General features: G+C 42.0%; 1 protein-coding gene across 3 annotated transcripts in view; it reads right to left on the bottom strand.

Moving 5' to 3' along the window:
• ctbp2l (C-terminal binding protein 2, like) overlaps window positions 1-18,131 on the bottom strand; it is a 92,223-nt gene that overhangs the window by 62,126 nt on the left and 11,966 nt on the right. The gene's annotated exons all lie outside the window — the stretch shown is intronic.

The raw sequence follows: 18,131 nt of genomic DNA, 5'->3' as shown, positions 1-18,131 counted from the left end.
CAAACACACACACATACGCATACACACACACACAGACACAATGATACAAATATACATCCCTCAGCCCTCTCCCTGTGGACGGTGAGACAGCCAACTCCGTGCTGTACCATGCTCAGTGCTGGGCTTACATTGGGAGGGGGCCAAGTCAAACAATGTGTTGATAAAGTCCAGAGCAGAGTGGAGAGGAACACAGAGAAAGAGCAAGAGGGCTGCGCTTCAACACACAAGGACGAGGATTCTCACAGCCAGGAATACTTAAGATAATTCTACTTTGTCTAATTTTCGTAGTTTTGGCCATCTATTGGTATAATAACATTGCAAGTTAACATTATCAAGTTAACTGCTAAGGTCTGGGAACACGGCATACTAATTTGAAAGAAAAGATGAAGGCAAATGGTAAAATTATTACCAAACTGTCAGCGGTAAAACATCATTCACAGTTTACAGATTATCATCCTGGTTCAATTTTGACCTGCCATACTTGATGGAGTTGTTCAAACATAGTGCACAGTTTTCCTGTGCATCAGCAATGTGGTTTGTCTGCTCCCTGGGCACGGCTTAACTTGACACATTTTGGAGAGCCGGAGCCAATAACTGACTTTACAGGAGAGATTTTTATCCAAGGCCCCTCTGATGGGCTCACAATAAAAGGTTGGCCTCCCTATCTCATTCTCTCTTTCTTCACCACATCCTATCATATCAGGCTGTACTAATGCACCATGCTTCAAGGAACCAGGACTGACACACACACACACACACACACACACACACACACACACACACACACACACACACACACACACACACACACACACACACACACACACACACACACACACACACACAGCTCAGTCAATTAGTCCTGGCCCAACCTTGCAGCTGAGAGATAAATGGTGTGGAGTCTCAGCAGGCTTTTGTGTGAAGCTGTGCTCCTTGTCCGCCGTATGTAGAACAGCTCTCTGGAGGATGGCTTGCCCCTCCACCACGAAGAGACATGGCAAGTGCAATGCTGAGGAGGGGCTCAAAGTGCTCAGGCATGTATTAAAATATGACCACAAGGACACCCAGCTCTCTAATCAGAGCTGGTCTGAGACGCAAGAAGAGGAGAAGGAAGAGGAAGAGGTGGGGAGGTTCTGTTGGGGTGTAACGCTGCGTACAGTATTTCAGGTCATTCCACTTCCACCTCATTAATCATTTGTTTGTGCAGTCAAGCTGTAGCCTGTCTCCTGCAAGAGATCTAATTCAAACCACCGAATGTTTCCTGGGACATAACAAAATTCGGTCACTCACACTACAACTACACTGAGCTGGCTGAATCCGAAAATGCCCTTTAGTATTTGTAGGTCAATGCTAGCCTTTTCAGGTCATTTTTGTAAAGTTCTCGGTCCACACTAAAACACGCGAACAACTGGAAAATGGCTACATTTATATACTTTGTGTCCAGCCAAACTGACAATTTTTTTGTTCTCACTTACATATTTTTCTCCTTCTGTAGTCAGAAAACTAACGAGTTTAAAATTGCGATAGATTGTGGCTCATAACAACCACCAAAATCCTGCTCAGATTGGACCAGGTCAACCAAATGGCAATTTTCTGAGTGTCTAAAGCACGGTTATGTTATTTTCCAAAAGCTCATCTTTTCCCATTCTCAGTGAAACATGAGGCCGGTGATTTTAAAATGATCCCCTCTGCTAGATGTTTCTGGACGTGAAAAATGCCAACTTAGTGAGGATGGAAGGAAAACACAGAAAAAGATGCGTTTTCAGATTTAACCAGCTCAGTGTGTTCTCAGCGGGAGAAGCAGAAAGCCTCAGCTCAATCGTAGTAGTAAATCAAGTGTCTAAGCTGCATTATCTGCAGCAACATGACAATCCTTTTAACACCTGACACACCCCGGTAACAAGCATCTCCCCCCACCGGGGCCTTCTGACATGGTATATATGGCTCCCTCTCCTCACTAACTTTTCCTGAGATGTCAATCTCTCACACACACACACACACACACACACACACACACACACACACACACACACACACACACACACACACACACACACACCTTTAAATCAGCCTCCAATGCCAGCAGGGCAGGTCAGATTCAGGTGTTTGTGTTTGAATGAGAGCAAGAGCCTTTCCATTGACAGCAAGAGACATAAACACACACACACACACACACACACACACACAAATACAAAAAAAAACAATCACACAGCAAGGTGAAAAATTACAGTGGGGGAAGTGCGCGTGGCCTGGCGGATTAACTGCGGAATAAAAGTGCTGATAGGCAACAAAAGAGAAAAAACAGCTATTCATCACCCTGGCACAGGATCAAACTTACACACTTCTCAAATGCCCTCCTTGAGTTATTGTGCAGTGCGGCTCTGCTGACAGCTACGCAGATAATGCTGCCCTACCTGAATTGATTAGAGCAGGGATATATCCTCTCTCTCCAAAGAAAGGAGCGCGTCCCAGCAACGCTGAAGTGGAATAAAATCTGTTAATGTGTATTTAACAACTAGTCTGAGATTTTTTTTTTTTTTTTTTTACTCTGTGTGATTGTTTTTTGGAGATCATCAAGCATAAAAGCGTAGTGTGGTCATTTTCCCAAACAAATGCGATTTCTGCACCTTCGCTATGTTTCTGCTGTTCCTGCATTTTTCAGAACCTGGGGGAAACAAATTGGGGCCATCTGTGTGAAACTTAAATCACTTTTTACACTATCATCTCAATATGGTGCTATTACGCTTTATATTCTGGCACACACATCTCATTTTTTGGATGTTATGGAGTTAGATGGGTGATGGGTAAATACACAGTTGCTATAGCATTTGATTCATAGTGATTTCTTACTTCAAACGTTTCAACGAAGCTGTGCATTTAGAGGTATTGTCCTCGTACAAGAGACTGCTCCTATTAAGAAAGAAGTGTTTCATAATAGAATAAACACACTTATATGTTTCCATCTTGTCATATTGATCCAAAATGGTGGTTCATGGGCATGCTCAGCATTTTTATACATGTCACAGAACATGAAAGGATATTAATTGCTTAACTGTATCATGCAGTATTCTTCTATAGAAGCATCTGCAATGGTCATGTTTATCGGCTCATTTATTCCTGTTTTAATTTTCAACTTTAATTTGTCACCTGTCTGTAGGTCAAATGGCTCTCAATCTGATTCCTTCTACGTGATTGACATGGACTAGAGCTGCAACTAATGGTGCTTTTCATTAGCAGTTAATTCAGCAATTATTTTCACGCTAATCAATTAATCCAGTGCCAAAAATAGTCAAAAAGGCCCAGCACAAGCTCCCAGAGCCCAAGGTGACATCTTCAAATTGTTTGTTTTTATATGACCAACAACCCAAAACCCAGGTAACCCTCAAAGATATTCGTTTACAGTGATTCGAAACACATAAAAGCAGAAAATTATAACATTGGAGAAGCTGGAACCCGAAAATGCTTGGGGTTTTTGCTTAATGAGTGACAAATAATTAATTGGTCATCAATTGGTTAATAAACTAATCGTTGCAGCACTAACATGCACGGAATGGAAGCTCTGCAATCTTTGCTCTGCAAGCGTCCTACTGTCACAGTTTAGTGTCTTCTCTCAAAGACCAATCAAATCACCATTTTATCAACAATCTGAACATCAAAGGAGGCTAATAAAAACCATTAATATGAATATAATGTCATCAGCTTTATCTACAAACTGCTGTAAGTGCCGCATAATATCAGTGCTCCACTAGATAGGCCATTTAAATGCATCAAGTCCATGGTCATGTGTGAATAGGGTACATGAAGATGTGTGTATGTGTGTGTGTTTAAGTGCAGAGACCGCTCAATGAGATCTCCTCCCAGGCCCCCGACAGTACATAGCCCTACACAATGGGGGAGGAAATGCCATGAAAAAGGAGGAATCATTAGATTGTATCCACACTGAAGACACACTGACCGCCTCAGGGTTTTGGTCAGTTGTGTTGTCTGAGCAGCCGCGACTGACACTCCTGACACAGACACCACACTTACATAAACACTAGTTTTACACTTTCTAAAAATTAGATATTCCCCTTTGTTTTTTGCATTTTTTCTTTTGTTTTTTTGTTTTTTCCCAATAATTAAATAGTTGCTGTCAGAGACGGTTTTTCCGCAATCAGGGGCACGAGAGTCGGTAGTGGCCTCCATTTCAACTCGGTGGGTCATCGGGGTCGCAAAGCCTTTTAAAAAAGAGAAAAGCCCTTGTCACAGCACTAGGTTTCTGTCCTGCCTGCCACAAAATGTCTCCTGACACAAAGCCCTCGTACTCGTATCAGCGCACTCCCACAGCACTTGCAACAAATGTGACCTCCTGTTTTCCTCCCACTGCTAAAAGAAAAAAGAAAAAAAAACTTAACTCACCTCTACCTTGCCAACTGAAATAAAATAAATACATGAAAACAATGTGCTCTGCAACTCTGCCAGACCACGAACAGAAGTAACATTTTTTTCTCTCCCCGCTAACTTCTGCTTGAGATAGTTTCCATGTTAGAGTTAAGGTGATGGATTCAACTTTATACTGAGTTGTGTTCAAGGCCTGGGGGAAAATGCTTTTCACTGTTTATCTTTGGCTGGCTGGTCTGAGCCAAGGCCTCTGAAACACTGCAGAAACCCAACGCTGCCACTGCTCATACATACAGAAAAAAAGCAGAGCTTGCAAAGTGATGCCATGTCTTTGAACACTAAGTTAGAAATGTGCAAAATCAGAGGGTATTTGTACCAGATTGAGGTTAATTAGACTTTTCAGCTTCAGCTACACTTGTAATTCCAAATGACTTGATTAAATTGTCAGAGCCAAATGTCTTTAACTACACCTCCAAACATTCACTGGTTTCAGTGTCTCAGATGTGCGAATTTGCTGCTTTTCTTTGTTTTATATCATTGTTAACTGTGTTCATTGATCACCTTGATCTCTGCAAATTCGTGTTATTTGACATATTTTATAGAATGAACAATTAATCAGAAAAAAAAAACAGACAGACCAGTCAATAATGTAAAGAATCATTAGTTGCAGCCCTTGATTTCAGTCACTTTTGTGTACACTGTGTGGTATAATATGGTATAATATCCTGACAAAACTCATGTCTTCTGAGGTGTGACCCCATCCATCTGCTCCCACAAGCATACATCAATCCCAGAACACACACACACACACACACAACCCCCACTCACCACACACAGAGGTCTGGCCGGATTAAATCAAGTGCATGGAGAGCAGGGCCCCACTACCCTGCAGAAGCCACTTCACTGGTTGCTTTACTAGCCAGCGTTTTCCCCCCAGTTATAAAACCCCAAGGCTTAAGTCAGTTGGGAGGTTGTTGGGGTCAAACCCTCGTGGGGATGACCTTAGTGAACTTGGGCATGGGGATGGGGGTGAGGGCAGGACGTAACCGCCGGGCCATGAGGTGAAAGTCCAGTTTAGGAGTTTGGAGAAAGATGAGGACTGGTGTCATCGCATCAACCAAGTACAGTGTTTTGTTTTGGGGTTTTTTTTTTTTTTCCTTTTAAAGAGAAGATGAAACTTGATGCTGCACTAAATACTGCTGGCAAGAGGACGCACTTTTAGCCAAATTAACTTCCAGAGTAATGGAAAAAAAAATACAAGAAGGTGGAGGAGGGCAGGGAGGAGGAGAGGAGGATGGAGTAGGGGGTGGGGACAGTCCGTGGAGTAGGTGACAGGCAGGAAAGAGGTGTGTGCGAGGAGGGAGGCTGCAGTCTTTGCGCAGAAAATTAACAATTCCATCCCGCACTGTGTCTGTACGACATTAAATGCGTGAAACACATGAATTATAGCACAGAGCGAGCTGAATTAACTCTATATATCAAGCTGAGTCCAAATAGTTCAGGGGTGAGGGGCTGTGTGCCTCAGCTGATGAGGGGGAAGGGGATGGGATGAGTGTGTGTGCGTGGGGAGGAAGAGGGAAAAATAAAGTAACTCAACATTTCTATCTCCTCCCATTAAAGTTAACCACTTCTCTCTCTCCAGAGCCATAAAGCTGTCAAACAGACCTCTGATTTATTCTGCCCTTGCCCAGGCTCCTGTCCTAACTATCGCATGCCTCCAATTAATTTTTTTTTGTTGCTCCCCATCCCTTCTGTGTAAATGTAATGAGATTGCAGCACCAAAAACTGCTGACTCCCTTTAATGTACAATTCCTTAATAATACCGAAAGCTGGCCGCAGAAGCAGAGGAAAGATGCATGCTCACCCAATAATAGCATTTTAAAAGTGCTGAGTTTTGTCAGAGATGTAATTAAAATTATTCATTGCAACATTTTTCACATTTGCACATTACAGACTGACCAAAGTTCAAACCTGGCTTAAGTAAACACAGACCACAAACTATGAAACACTCATGGTCACAAAATACAATCCTTAGACGTGGTTAACACGGCATCCATTTGTCCACCTACTCTTCACCAAACCCAGCCGTTCCTTTCAGCAGTTACAGACGTTGTGAAAAAGATGTGTGCTGCTGTGAAGAGAGGAGGAAGTCCAGGGAAAGCACTTCTCTGTATTTTCAACAATGAGCGCTCACCAGCAGCTGAAGCAAGCAGATGAGGAGATCAGATAAGAGAAAATGGCTGCAGTAATTGCATTTGGCCTAAGATACAGCATCCTAACCTGCAAACAAGGTCAACAATGCAGGGCTAATTGAGTCAAGATTTTAATTACCCCAATCATAACTTCACGAAGCCTCCAGGAGACAGAGACAGATACTGTCTATTGGCTGTGCTGATAGTGTGATTGAGTTGTGCACTGACCGTTACGGGTGGGCTGCAGGTGCACAGCGGGAGGTATTAAATAGACTGTTTTGGTCAAAGCTGAACGCAGCTGGCAGGTGTTGGTGTGAAGGGACTTTATTACCCTATAAACTATCTGTGACAATTCACTCACACCATCTTCTGTGGGCAGCAAAAGCCCCGATTCAATTACTGCTGAAACTCAACATGGACAGCCCTGGGAGACCAGCGAGGTTCGACTCATTGTTCTTCATGTCCCCTTCCTAAGCAGAAAGAACAACAGCAAATGTTCCCACACTGCCGGAGCAAAATGAAAACCCAGCACTGGCAGTTGTAAATGTAACCCAATACATGAGTATAATACCCAGCAATCTAAAGATTGATATGTTCTCAAGTGCGACTAATAACTCTTTTGTCTGTAGAAAAAGTGGATTCACGCAAGCTGTAGTGATTGATTGACATGTTTGGGACAATTAGAAGCTCAAGGAAGCAAGCATTTCCTGCTTGTTTTGTTTGTCCTTTGTTTGTGTACATGGAGAAGATTCATTAGGCCTCTGCGTGGAGGATTTGAGGTCTGCAGAGCGAGAGGGACCCAGCCCAAGTGAAGCATGTCAAATTAGGAGGAAAAAAACAAAAAATCAAACCGCTGCTACTGGGACTCATTAGAACCTCAACCAACACAACATTTTGTTGTGTATGTGTGTGTCTGCCTCTGTGTGCATGTACTAATAAAACAGAGGAGTAGCGTTGGGTTCTGTGGTTTTAAGTTATTTTCATCATAGCAGTTTGTTTTATGAGGCAGGCACGGAAGCTGAGACACTCTCCAAACAACTTTAATGAAAGTGAGGATCCAGCAGCCTCCTGGGAACAAAAGTGCTAAGCCAATGCTCTAACAGAATAACTGACATGCTGCAAAATTAAAAGTATCAGGTGACTTCAGTAAAATACCCAAGTTTCCCAGCTTACAAAAACAACAACGACACACAGTGTCATTGAAGCAGCTCTTTGTGCATCTGATGAGCAAGAGTTTTTGTGAAATGTAGGGCTAATTGAATTATAAATAATTGTAGATGTGAAATTAAAGGCCAGTCTAGTGTTGTACTGGATGTAGGTGCTGGCTATTTTGAACAGATATAATTAGATAAATCAGAAATTTGTTAAATATTTCTGTATAATAACATGATATTATCACAGCAAGTTGCAATTATTAATTCTCTCCTTCAGTCAACCACATACCTTTTTTAGACCATTCTTTAAGAAAAAAAAAAGAAAATGTGTTCCTTAAAGTCACAGTGAAACAGAAGTTAAAGTGTCTTTATCTTACATAATGTGATGTATTTCTGAGAAACAGAAACAGAATACATACTTATGAGAGGGATTTAAATCAATTCCTTCAAATTTGATTGGATTGCTCAAAGTGGGCTTGGTTTTTTGAATGCAGAGCGACATGGAATGGCAGAGATATGGCGGTGTAGAGGACCGGCAGGCCTTCACCAACACCTCTCTCATTCACGTTGTTCAATCAGGGGAAGATGAAGGAGAAATGAATGAACCAGTTGCAGCCATAATCTTTTGGGAATGATCTTTTGGGAAATGTTTCTGCTGACTGAGATCCAAACACACATGTCCCACTACGGTATCACTCTTCTAGCTTCTACAACCAAAGAGCTAACGTCAAGGGCGGTTTTAGATGGACGATCTAGCTAATTCCCTCGAATCACATTTGCTTGGATAGGAATCACAGTTGGCTATATTGCCACAGTGGCAGTAAATGAACATGCATTTGTGCTATTGTCTCATGGGAATGTACTTGCTGACAGTGAATGCAAGTCTGAAGCCGTCTAAACATTGAGTGAGTACATTTGTGAGAAGGTGTGGAAGTTACAAGCCAGTTCGGTGAGTGAGTCTCTAAATCTGAAGTGAATTAAACAGGTTTAAAACTAACAGAGCAGACCATGTAAATCTAAAAAATATGCCACTGCAACTACTCATTGAACACATCAGTAAAATTAAAGACAAAAGAATGGATACATGGAGGAGAACACACACTAAAATCCAGAGGAGAAAGTCAGAGAGTGCCTTCTCGCCTCAACCAGCAACGTGCTCTTTACACGTGCCACCAAGCATGGCAGAGTCAGTAAGATACAGGATTTACATCCAGCAGTACTTCACCCTCCTGCAATGAGAAAGGGAAGCCCAATTTGCTATTGGAGTGGGGAAGAAACATCTGCCGCCTCATTGATCTCAGGGGTTTAGGGGAAGCTAATCTATCCCCTGGCATATCTACAGCGAGGCCTTCCAACAGCTCACTTTACTGCACAGTCACTGCTGCACAGCAACTCCGTGCACCTCAGTTATCATACAAAAGCTCAACTCGGCTAACTACCCCCTTCATCGCCTCTCTCTGCATGTATACCTGTGATGTCTCCCCTCAACGGAGAGGGAGGCGTGGCGTTTCCTGTCCCTGTCTTTCTTACTTCCCCCTTCCCCTCCCTCACATCCCTCTCTCTCACTCCTCAGATCATTTCAAAGGGCCCTGGAGATCAAAGCTGACCCTTCTTTCAAAATGAACAGGAATGGGGGATGTATTTAGTTAATCATTTATTTGAAAAAAAATAGACCCCACCCCTCGACTCTCCACTCCAGTTTCTATCTTACCGCTTGTCTTTTTTTCCCCAGCTATCCCCGTCCTCCTGAGGCCCTGCCTGCCACCTCTCAAGGCAGTTTTTAATATGCAGAGAAAATAAGCTGGTTGTCCACTTCTGGCAATGGATGGATGGGAAGGGCCTGGGGAATATAATTCAGCTACACAGGAATGTTTGCTTCTGATGGATTAACCCCTCCTGCACTAGGCAAGAAGAGGTGCCTGAAGATCCCCTTTCTGAGACTTTATGTGTGACTTGAAATTACAGGCAGATACCTCATTAGACTTGATTTAGGTTTTTTGGCGAGATATGCTTGAATAGGTATACTTACTGTTTTTATTGCTTAGCAGCAGAGCAAACAATGAATCCACCTTCTTTATCTGTACATCAGCTATGAGAGAACTACAGACGATGGAGCAGCACAAATCAGATATATGAAGTGATTATACTACATAACACAGCTCACATCCTGTGCTAAATCATGATTAGTGTCAAATGCATTTTCTGAGTGTGAGGTGAATACTCCGTCCTTCTCTCATCTCACACACACACACACACACACACACACACACACACACACACACACACACACACACACACACACACACACACACACACACACACACACGCACACACCTCTCAGCTGACTTGCCTCCTCCAGGAGGTGCGACCCTGTGAAAGGGCTCCGTCACACTCCCTGCCCAGCAAATGGACTGAGGCTTGAGACAGCTAATGGCATAATGAGCCCACGGCAGCCTGGAGTGACATTTTTGGCCACAGGTGTGGGGAAGGCCCTAGATGGAGACAACACTTGTACACACACACACACACACACACACACACACACACACACACAGACACAGAGAGGATGATGATGATGATGTGTCCATGGTGTCCATCATTCTGATACTGTCTCCTAGTTACCCAGTGACGTGTGTGAGCTCAGTGTGAGCTGCCTGCTAATGCCATGCCCAGGCATTAAGTTTTTACAAACACTGGCTTCTCTAGAGCCAGTGTTCTGTTTGTCCGTTCTGGGCTACCGTAGAAACATGGCAGTGCAACATAACGGGCTACGCGGAAGAGGACCCACTCCCTATTTAGATATGAAGGGCTCATTCCAAGCTAACAACTAGCTATTCTTAGTTTCAGGTGACAATACTCTAATGAAAACGTAATTATGAATATTCAATTTCTGCTAGCAAATCCCCCTAAATCCTTTACACTGCTCCTTTAAAAATATTTTTTAATGAAACCTTTTGTGTAACCCAAACTTCGGTGTCTAGTCTTGTCTTAAAGAAATACCTCTACATTTTGGGAAATACACTTATTCACCAAAAGTTAGATGAGAAGGTCGTCACAACTCTTATGTTTGTAGAATAAACATGAAGCTATAGTCAGGATTCAGTCAGGTAAACTGATAACAAGACTCCAGGAAACCCTAAAACTGCAACTAGTCATTTTTACATTTTGTTTCTTTGGACAGATTCAACAAACAAAACGTGTTAGTGAGCTTTAGAGGTGCAGGTAGGTGGATTTTGTTAACACTGGACAGAACCAGGTATTTCCCTTAGGTGTTGGTAGAGACCAAAAACATAGGTAAAACTCAAAAAACTTTAGAAGCGAATATCTCTGCACTGCTGCCAAACTGTGGGGCTTGGGTCATAGAAGCCTTTGACAGCACCTCTCCACATGAACACATTTTGGTGCATATTTTAGCTTAAAAAGTTACATACTGTAGCTTTAAAAAGTGATTACAAGGGCTTCTTTCTGCTGTCCTTCATATCAAAAACAGAGTCTGTGAGATTTAGGCTGGGATCATCGGGCTACCTGATATTGGACAGCATGTATTCTCTCAAGTATTCACTTTGCAAGGCTGTTGCAGTTTTCATCCGCGGCACTATGTTCGACTGCAGTCAAAAACAAAGGCTGAAACGTTTGACAACCCCCCTACATGTCAAGCTTAATGTATCATCTTTGACTGTTTTAGTTATAGATGAGAGGGGAAACCATTTCGTCCAGCACAGGTCTCAGAGCCCCTGCAGCCTGTGAAAACAGAGCTGTCATGATTTAGGCTAAAGGTTCCACTTTCTTCCCTTTTCACTATCTGACCTAGATGTGTATGTGTCCGTGCGCTGGTGTGGATATGAACTGTGTGTGTGTGTGTGTGTGTGTGTGTGTGTGTGTGTGTGTGTGTGTGTGTGTGTGTGTGTGTGTGTGTGTGTGTGTGTGTGTGTGCTGGGTGGTCCCGTCCTAGGCGTTGGCTGTGAGCCAATACCTTCTGGCTGAGTCACCTGCGATGTTCTACATCTTTGCAAGCTTTCGTTGTTCTGTTCTGAATGTCGAGGAGAGACATGTGAACTAGACCCCACGCGGGGAAGAGAGAGAGAGTAGAAGAGAGAGCAAATTAAACATAAAGGGACAAGAGGGAAGAGCCCAGATGAGCCGTAGAGTCTAGTCGGTCAGGCAGAAGTGGGCCAAGCTGGTGTTGCACTCAGGAGATGACACACATACAGGCTACTCCTTCTAACTGGAGACGAGTCTCGCGGTCTCTCCCTTTCAATCTCTCTCTCTCTCTCTCTCTCACACACACACACACACACACACACACACACACACACACACACACACACACACACACACACACACACACACACACACACACACACACACACACACACACACACACACACACAGAGTCCCCTGGGTGCTGGTTTTTCAGTGTTGCATGCTGATGTGAAAAATACAGCAGAAACATCAAGCTGACTAAACAAAAAGAAGATGGCTTAATTTTTTGGCAGGATGAGAGAAGGTGGGGCAATAAATGACAATTTAAAAAAAAAAAACAACAACAAACAATTAACCAAATCGCTAATGATTAATTTTATGTCAATGGACTAATCAAGTAATCATTTCAGCACTAGCGGTAATTGAAAAGGTAATGCCCCGATGTCATTTGCTTCCATGTATAATTTAGTATCATCTAATGTCTGCTGAAAAAAAAAAAAAAAAAATCAAATACAAAGTGCAGGTGGGTTTGTTTCTCTGCCAGCCATTATATCCCTCTGTGAGAGAAGAAAATATGTGAGCTATTGTGGTCGCTTAGTGCGGGTCATAGGAGCCAAAGGACAATGGCCGCCCCTTAGGCACAGGTTAATGAAGCCTTTCAGAGGGCAGCCGTTTTGGGCCTCCACAGGTTAATTACAGAGCAACATACTGACTGGCAGCCAAGTTGATTTTATGCAAAGCAGACAAGTTAGAGAACCTGTGTCATGGTGCAAGCACAGTTGTTAGCCTCCATATTTCCATGGAAGGAGCTGTATCCACCACACTGGTCATAGCATCACTGTATCTAAACCCGGGTTCACAACCTTTGACAGCAGATTTCATCTGTGCATTTCTGCCTCATGTCGACTGTGTTGCACTGACGGTTGCTATCTCTAGGGTCGTCTCGTCTCACTCTGATAAACAGAATGCCAATTTGGCCCGGACGTCACTAACTGCACCCTTTGCATTTGTCCTTATCGTTACAGGAGGCCACCGAGCTGATATTTATTCATTTTTCGTGAACAGAGCCTTGCACCCAACAACAACAACAACAACAACAACAAAAATCTATTTCCCAGTGGTAAATTGCTGAGGAGAAACAATAACAGCCCACAAAATACAAACCTGAAGAAGCATGAGAGGATAAATTGCAGATGCATTGGGAAGTTGAAGTAGAACGAACAACTTTGCATGTCCATGTCAGACACTCATGTCCGACCTGACAAATGGCAAAAAGTTGAGTCCATAAAGTGAACACACACACACAAATGCAAACGTTAATCCCTTAAATATCATTGGGAGATTTGCTCAAATCTTTCTCAAGGACATGATATTGTTTAAGACAACATTACAATTTGGACTGTATTTCTGGTACATTAAGATGAACTCTATCTCCCTCATCTGAAGTCCACTTCACAGTCCAGAACCCTTCAAAGCTGCTGTATTTTGGCAACCACGGCATGCAAGAGGGGTCACATGATGGCTTAAAGTGATATTTTACTAAAAATAAATCTTCCCAGTATCTTCCACTCATCCCCTGTAGACTTGAAAGGTGGCTTGAAAATGTTTGTAGCTTTCTCGGGGCGGTTACAATGGACTCCAACAGCGGCCCAGTCACCCACCAAAAAAAGCATCAAATCCTCCACAGACAGTTCTTGAAACACTTCTGCAGCATAATCGCCTTCTCCTATATCCACCCGTAGGTGCCATATGTTCCAAACAATCAAATTTTCGTCGAAATATGGCTAAATATGTTGATTCAATCTTTAAATATGACCCTCTAAAGCTCACAAGCAATAAGGTGCATTGTGTATGTTAGATTGCCCGCCTCCTGCTCTTCAGTTGGTCAGGAAATCTGATAAGCATCACTCACTTAATGGCTAGGCTAACAATGGACATGGTGTCTTAGTTTGAAAATGTGAAACACACAAGATGAGACTTATTCGGGTTTCTCTCAGATTATTAATAACGACAGTGAGTGAAATGAAAACTTTGTTGCTAGTGAAAATTAATGTGTTTTTTTTTTTTTGTCTTTACAGTTTTCATTTCACTGGTAGAAATTGTTTCCTATAAAATGTACCGACAAAATTAATTTACACACATTTTTCCTTTCACCAGGCAGCAAACATCGCACACCCTCTCGCTCTCTCACAGTAGACAAACACTGTTAACTCGAGGAAAGGACAGAGAGGGATTTCACACTATGGGAAGAAGACAATTTTCTATCAGAGATAAGCATATAAGTGTCCTCAGCTGGAAGTTAGGATTCTGGTCGGTTTGTTTACCTAAGAAAATGGTCTCTCACGTGCTGAACTTCAAATGAACCAGATCTAATGCAGGCAGATCCGCAGCGAGCTTAAAACAGACACTGTGGGCTGAAAAATAATGGATGTCAATCATCCCAGCTAAAGAGGTTCAGTGAATATTGTGGACTAAAAGAAATTATTGATGCGCACAGAGCTGCACTAAGACAAACAAAAATCTGTAAATCATATACGTAACACTATGTACATAATGTACTTCAAGTAAAAAATCTCCTGAAAAACCCATTTATTCTTGTACATGTAACTAGGGCATGAAGGCAACATTTTGTAAACACAAGCCCAATTAAAACTTGTTTTTGCAATTAACTCTTGTTCTCCAGAGATACCATATAAACATTCATGAATTCACACTATATACAGTAGATTTGTGTTTTTAATCACCATTTCTTCATCAAACAAGATAAACTGTGATGTGATTTTGTACTTCAAGGCAGGTGGTAATGAAGTCTGAGGTGTTAGGTGAACTCAGCAACCGCCATCTGTCTCAGTCCATAAAGAATAAAAAAGACCGTGTATAACTCAGACTGCACTGAAAAATATGTAGCGAGGATATATCATAACAATAGTGCTCGCTCTTTAATCTTCCACATCCCTGTACATATAAATGGCAAAAAGGCTATAAAATCCCAGAGAACTGTAAACATGTGTCCACAGCTCTGCTGGAGGCAGGCTGCATCCACAGATCCGGACCGTGACTACCTCTGGCAACAAGTGACAATATAACAGGAAGGTAGTTGGCCGCTGGTCTCTTTTGGAGCTACTTTTCCGAGGTCAGCTTGGCCTGTCAACCCCGAAGTGCAGGATGACCTATCTAATCAACAGAAATATGCATTACTGAGGTCTGACTTTGAACAAAAGTAATCTGCAGTGTATGGAAAAAGACGGCCTGAGGCAACTCAGAGCCCCTGAGAACTCAAGAGAAGGGTTTAAACTATGTAAAATATTCTGGTTTTGGCATTTCTAAGGCACAAGCAATGACCGTTATACCAAACCTCACATGAGTGGCACCCTCACTCTCTCTCCTGTACAAAATTTTCAAAAATGTCTTGTCTTGAGTAAATATGATAACATTGTGGATGACACAAATCGTGAGATAATGCACAGCATCTGGTATGTTAGACCGATGCATCTAATTTAATGTTTAATGAAGAAAAAAAACACAGCTTGCGGTTCAGGTGCCTTGTGACTCTCAAAAGCTAAAATCTTGAAAGCGCCAGGTGTTTTATTTCTCTCTAATATGAACAGAACTCCACCTGCACAGAGAGCATTTGGGTTTGTTATCCTACTTAGACTGTGAGTATGTAACCTAAGTAAAATCAAACTCAGCACAAGAAAAGCCAGGTGACATTTTCGCCTCCTGCTCTTCCAATGGTCAGGAAAGCTGTTTTGTCATCACTCACTTAATTACTAGGGTGATAATGCACATCCTTTGGCCAAATTATGAATGGGGTTATCCTTAGTTTAAAAATAAGAGGCAGAAAAGAATCCGGAGAGGAGCACAAATGTGAAATACATAAGATGAGACTGTGGCTTCAATCATATGATTATTACTATCCCGTATAAATCCTTGTGTAACTCATCTGCTTCTTTTTTTCAGTGTTAGAGTTAAGGTTATTGACATTTCTATCTACACATTTGAGAAAATAAAGTTTTCTTTATTTCTCCGTGACACCAATCTGCTTCTTTCTGCATTCACTTTACTTTCCATTTAAAACATAAGATGGAAACGCAATCCAGCGCAATTTGTAATACAGCATCATTTTTGCTCCAATAAGAAAAATCATAATAAGAGTACGCTCCTGTCTAAAGTGAATCTGTGTAACTTTTAAGAAGGAGAAATAACATATTCTTCTTCTTACAACTAAGAAGTTGAATTCATAAGCAATAAATTATATCCTTGTCCAATACAGTGAAGTTAGCATTTTTCTCTGTTACAATCTCACTTGGTCTGGTATGACCACTAGCTTATATAGGCTAATGTTTGCCAATGTTAGCAAACTTAAGATTGGTAGATATTGTTGTGTAACTGAAATTACTGAGTAGCTTGCTAACGTATGCCTCTTCTCTAATTATGCTACTATTAGCATTTTCCTGAACTTGTCATTTGTGGCCACAGTGGCTGCTGTTTAGCAAAGGTTAACGTGAAGATGTTAATGTGAGCCCTCAGAACTTCTGACGGACATTTTCCCACAAAGATTGATTGAAAAATTGATAGCCATCCATCACTGATCAAAATAATCATTAATTACAACCTCTGTGTCATGCTGATTTTTAATCCAAAACAAATGATTGGCATTCTGAGATATCCAAGAATGATCAGGAGATATGAGGTACTTCTAGATATCTGCTTCACAACAAGTCCAGGGACATCTTAGCAAATAGACAGGAATGTAAACAAGGAATGATTGCTTTGCAGGCAGTCACGATTTTTGCAGAGAAGATTATTACAGAGCTCCCTCGCAAACTGTCATCCTTTATGTTGTCTTTTACCTTCTTAATTGCATAATTTATGTTCCCATCAAAAAATTAGATAAAACACTGATTCGGATTTGTATGGACTTTAGTATGAGGGACATCCTCAAATCTGCGACATCCACTCTTAGTGGGAACAGTAGGAGATGTCTTTCTACAAGAGGAAGCAATGACCCGTGATGGTGGAACTGGTACTCGCCGTAGGAAGTCACACGTTTCTTTTTCCTCCTTAGCCTCACCTCCTAGTGATTAGAGGAACATCTGCAAACACAGGTAGTCCTCTCTGCTTCTCTTTTCATATTTTACATAAGCAAACTCCAGGAATCATTACCCAACATGAGTTCATCATTAACACATTTATAATTCAGTGTAATGGATTATGTAATTGCTCCATTAATCAGGGGAGCCACCCCAGCATACTCTCCTATGCATTAGTTTAATTATGTGAAATGCCTCTGTTAAAATGGATGCACTGTTTGCAGTAGCAGAGTTTAAAAGTCTCCAGTTGGCACTGTGGGAATTTGGGCAGGCTGAAGTTAAGAGGCATCTTGGCATTGTATAGCCCCGAGACCTTGTGGCACACTCGCGGACAGCTCTTCAATAACATGTGTCATGGCAGTAGGGAAAAATGAAAAAGTGGGCAAAAGGGCAAATGCCTTTCAGGAAACCAGTTGTCAAGCTCCGGCGTGACTTAAGTCACATAGTTTATTGACATTTGCAGCCAGCGTCTCTGTGATGAGTATTCCAGTTATATATGAACCTGGATGCATCTGAAACGGATTAAGACACATTGACATGGAGGTACTTGTCATCTGATTCCAGCAGCTGGCATGACTTGTGAGAACTTAATTCAACACTGTCATCAGCTATTTGTCAAGGAAAAGAGATAGAGTCCTCTACACTTCCACCTACGTACTATTGTTGGAAGCTCAGTATGAGAGTCTGCTGCAGTCCTTAAGTTTGAGTGACATTTGACTATCATCACCAAGGGACACTTAGTGTATTTTGGTCTTATCATTGTTAAAAAGGTCATTGACAGGCCGAGTCCCCTGTGCACTCAGTAAGTGCATTGAGTGCTGACAAGAAATACCAGCCTTTGTTAAGAAAAAAAGAGTTGTTCCATAAGAGAAATCACTCTGGATATACAGAAACTGCATCACACTTATCTTTTTCCTTGTCTGCTTTCCTCCCCCAGATTGGACTCCCAGTGATTTTTTTCTTACTTTTGCCTTGTTTCTCTACTTGGAGGTGCAGTGGGAGAGCCTGAAAATTAATATGTATTTTATACTGCTGCATATATAGTTGCATAGCATAAACCACAAATCCAAATAGGACCTGAGTGATTGGTCCTTCAGTCACTACCTACA

The sequence above is a fragment of the Xiphias gladius genome, chromosome 9 (assembly GCF_016859285.1).
Source record: "Xiphias gladius isolate SHS-SW01 ecotype Sanya breed wild chromosome 9, ASM1685928v1, whole genome shotgun sequence".
In the NCBI taxonomy this organism is placed as follows: domain Eukaryota; kingdom Metazoa; phylum Chordata; class Actinopteri; order Istiophoriformes; family Xiphiidae; genus Xiphias; species Xiphias gladius.
The sequence above is the reverse complement of the archived record's forward strand: the minus strand, read 5'-3'. Positions and strand labels throughout refer to the sequence as shown.